Consider the following 4,984-nt stretch of genomic DNA (forward strand, 5'->3'; position numbering starts at 1 on the left):
ACTGCGTCCGCATTCAGCTTATGTTCTGCTAGCAGAATCTGCTACTATAAAGTACATTTAACAATATCTTAGTATAAAAGAATTATATAGTGAATATTAACATCACTGTATCCATTTTTTTAGAATAGATTTTTTTTAAATTGTAACCATGATAACTTGAGAACGGTTTATTCGATTAGCTTTATATTTGACACAAATGTTTATTATAATTGACTGCATCGATTCACGGAAGAGAGCTTTTTGCAAATTTCAAGACCATTTTTTAATTAAGAAAGAGTTACATAATGCGTACCGGTTGCCTAAATCGTATCTCATCAATATTTCATATTATTATTACTTAATAAAAGCAACATTTAATATAAGCAACATTAGTAACAAAAATATGAAATAAATAAGAAATGAGTAATATAGACAAAAATTCAACAGATTACATCTTGTTTTGTGCGTGCTAACAACATTTAAAAAATTCAGGTGCAACTAATGTAAATTTTTGATCAATTTATGTAGTTGATAATAATGTAATCATACATAATTATAACTTACATTTTATTATAAATTTTTATATTTTCACAAAAGAAGGTTTATTTATAAGGTAGAAGATTTTACATTCTTTACATATACATATTTGTAATTATTATAATGATTAAATTGATATTTTTATAAAATCTACCAAGTTTTCTAAATCGTACTATCATAAGATTTCCTATATCGTGTCGATACAATCTAGGAGCTCACGTGTTGTATACTCATGCGCACGCATCTCTACATTACGTGCACTGAGAAAAAATTCTTGATTTTAGTAAATATTAGTTTGCATACAACTGTGACTCTATTTACTAAAATAAAGAAAATTTTACTTTTTATTAGTATATGTGTATTCACTAAGAAAAAAATATACTAGGGGAGACCGGGGCGAAGTCTTCACTATTTTTTCGGTGCCGATTTTTAACAACAAAACAAATAATTTTAGTAAAATGTGGTATACCGTTGTAAAGAGTGAACCCTTGGCTACAAAATTTATAAGAGCATTTTTGGTCTACGTTGCTTTGTTCAACTGGTATAGAGTGAAAACGACAAAGGTGCAAAAATTGAAATGTCAAAATTGCCAGGGCGGAGTCGTCACTCCATTCTCGGATCGAATTTTAAATGAAAATTCATAATTCCGATCATGAAAAATGATAGGATACATTTTATTAATTATTTTTTAATAGAAAAATGGAAACATTAATTAAAAACACGATGGCGGAAAATAATTACAAGAAAAGCCCACACACTTATGTATCTTACGCTCGCACGAAATGCACTGTTTCTCGTCAGCTCTATTCTGTCATCTCTGAGCACACGCAGCACATATATATTATCCAAGTCCTAGCCGGAATCCGACCACTGCTGCTTCTTTGACTTTGATTTTCGCCCGAAGCCTCCATGATATGGCTTGGTGACGACTTCGCCCGGGGTACACATTTTAAGTTTGATCGCTCATGAAATATTAGAAATCAACGAAAATAAAAAAATTTCACTGGATTCGTGTTCAGCATGCATTACTTTTCAGAATCACTTGAGATTCGGAGAGAAAATAATATTTATAAAATATTTAAAATTTTCGACACGTAAAAAATTTTACTTTTGACCTCCGAAAACACGTTTTCCTTAATGAAAATCACAACATGGCATATAATCTCACTAAACTCCGTTGGTCACATGGGCACCATAAGTAGTGTTTACAATATTAATGGCGAGTTCACACAACATACAGATTTCGAGATAATTGTAGTGACGACTCCGCCCCGGGGTCTCCCCTAATAAAAAGGGAAATTTTCTTCATTTTAATAAATGGAGTGACAGTTGTATGCAAACTAATATTTACTAAAATCTGAAACTTTTTTTCTCACAAGGGAACATCGCAAACTCGAAAATTCTGATTTTAATGAAACTTTCCACAAATGTAGGAGAAGCAAAAAGATGAATTTAGAAATTTTGCTGCCCAAAAACGGTTCTAAAGGGTGAAACTACCCCTAATATGTAGAGGCGGCTTTTTACTTTTCTCGATATATCTTGAAAAATATTTAAGATATCACACAAAAAATGTTTCATATAAAAGTTTTATGGTAAAATCTCCTCTATTTAACAACATTAATAATATTTTTAAAAAATAATTTTTTAAACGAAATTTTTATTAAAAATTAGAAAACAAAATTTTTTTAATGTGGTTAAATAGAAGTGTTTACCATAAAACTTTTGTACGAAACATTTTTTGATATCTCAAATATTTTTCGAGATATATCGAGAAAAGTAAAAAGCCGCCTCGACATATGAAGGGTAGTTTCACCCCTTAGAACCGTTTTCGGGCAGCAACAAAAAATTTCTAAATTCAACTTTTTACCCCCCCCCCCTCTACATGTGTGGAAAGTTAAAATCATTTCATTAAAATCAGAATTTTTGAGTTCACGAGGTTCCCTTGTCCTGTCAGTGTAACATAATTCAGATTATGTTAACACGATGTTCTTACCTTTTCATTATTGTGATTTACTAATTATTATATAAGTACTTAATCCTTTTTTTTATAAATTATTAGCAAAATAGGTATAAGTTAGTGATTCCTTTCATTAATCTTATATTTTTAATTATTTTTATTTATAAATTCGATGAATTTTCAAGGAGGTATGATTTAAAAGACTCACAGATACAATTTGTGACCGATTGCCTAAATCGTACCTTTTGCAGCATATTACAAAAAGACTTATAACAAATTTGTTATTGGTGAAAGGTTAAACATGTAATAATAGGTGCCTGAAACATCAATAAGCTACATATATTCTAATGTTTATTTGCATACAAATCACTACCAAATGGGAAATATATAAAAAATAACTTAAGTGGGGTACGCATTCGGCAACTCTCCCCTACTTAATTTACAAACTCAAATTTTTCAGTGAAAAAATTAAGTTTGACTTTATATGTATACCTAACTCCCATTTTACGAAATATGTTTTTTTTTCAAAATTCGCTTCGTGAACCGATAACTATAACTCTAATAAATAAAAGAAATTAATTATACTGATCTTCAATCACTCCTGTTAAGGAGCTAGAATGGTTATTAGGGTGGCAATATTTTTGGGTCAAAAATTTGATTTTAAGTCTCACCCCTTAAATTCGTTCTACGAACTCTCAAATGAAGACCCTTGAAGAGCAGGCGCTGTAACTTAATATTTAAAGGTCGCTCAAAGCCTCTAAACATTAAATTTTTTTCGAAAAAGTGGTAAAAAACTGCATTTTTTCACTCATTTTCACTGCTAAATCTCTTTTAGTTACCTTATTAAAGTACCTGGCCATCAAGTTTGAGGTACAACACATGAAACAAGAATGTACAAAAAATATAAGTAATTAATGCAATTTTTGGCATAAGATCGTCTATAGCAAATATAAAATGATTTAATGAAGTTAACCATTTTTTAACCATCCACGGCTTATATTTATCATCTTCAAACTAAAGCCTCTCTAAAGTTATATGCTGTAGCTTAAAAATTAATGGTCGTTAATTGCCTCAAAAGATTGCTATTTTATTAAATAGTGCACTTAATGTAATTTTCTACATTGAATCCTTGTATTATTTTGGAAAATAAATTATATTATCAATATATCATTTAAATTAAGTCTACGTTTCCCGCAGGAAGTTTTCGTGCATCGCATTTATCAGATTTCATATAGTTTACGCTATAGGTGATTGTTTTAATGAATTTTGTACTGTACAGTCGGCTACTAAAAAAAAAGGTTGCAACATATGAAATCTTCTCTTTTCTTCCCATAAAACGTTCAAAAAATCAATAAAACTGTAGGACTACCACAACACATCTGATTTGCACGATTTTTCTTTAAGAAATTGTAAGAAACACTTGGAACATTATTTATTTTCGGATTTTGTTAATACTCCCAGAGTTTTCCCAAAATTTTTCCTCTAATTTTTATTCCTGTCAGAGTCCTGTAACCTCTTAACAAATATAGAGATATTACAGACTTGGAGCGAATTTTGAAAGAAAAACATTAAATATTATTTTACATAAAAATACCATAGCTCAAGCCATAGCTAATAGATAATTTTAATTATCCCTATTCTTTTATTTTAATTAGCATCGAAGTGGAAGAAAAAACGATATTTTATTCTTCAGAAAATTGTCTAAATCTATAGCGTTTCTCGAAAATTCGATAGTTGATATCCCATGGTGGCATGAGAAGAACAAAGGTGCAGGCAGGGAAAAATGACGAAAGCGCGGGAACGTGAGATTGTGAGAAGAAAGAAAATCCTCTGCGAGATCGAAAGAAATGCAAGCATTATGAGAGAGATAGACTTGATAGCGATAGGCTATACCCACTGGTAGCGTAACGGGCGTGACTGTATTGCCCGCCTACTTGATATTCGCGCGCGCAAGATCGCAAGCCACCTCCTCCGCTTAAAGGTGGTGGGGGACTATAGTTGATGATGATAGAAGTCGGAGTGGGGGAGGGGGAAGTTTAGGGCGCCGCGCCGGGATCGGCCGGCTTCGGCCAGCATCGGCTGCCCGTAGTCCCCGTAGATTCAGATCGCGGTAGTACGTGAGAGCGCGCGCGTCGGTTATTTTCTGTCGCTCCTGCGCGCCGCCGGCTCTTGATCGCTCCCTCGCAAGCCAGCTGATCGCGAGCCGCACGCTCGCCCGCGTCTCGCCGATGTCGGTCCAGTAAAATCCGCGATTTTCTCGCGTCCGCGTGACGAGAAATCGCCGTCGATAATCGCCACGTCAAGGATCTTCCGTCGCGCGTGTGAAACGTTTTGGATTCTCCTCCTACTCGATATCCCGGTCCGCTCCCCTCCCCCGCCGCCGCCAACTCCCAGATTCTCGCCACCGATTACTTCTGATTTGTGCCCCTCTTTCCCTTTGACCGATCATATTATTCAATTCCCTTCCTCCCTCTCTCTCGGCTGATCCTTCTCTTTGTGAGCTTTCCTTCG

This window comes from Temnothorax nylanderi, unplaced genomic scaffold (assembly GCF_030848795.1).
Source record: "Temnothorax nylanderi isolate EJ_2023f unplaced genomic scaffold, tnyl_v1.0 TNYL_tig0606_pilon, whole genome shotgun sequence".
Taxonomy (NCBI): domain Eukaryota; kingdom Metazoa; phylum Arthropoda; class Insecta; order Hymenoptera; family Formicidae; genus Temnothorax; species Temnothorax nylanderi.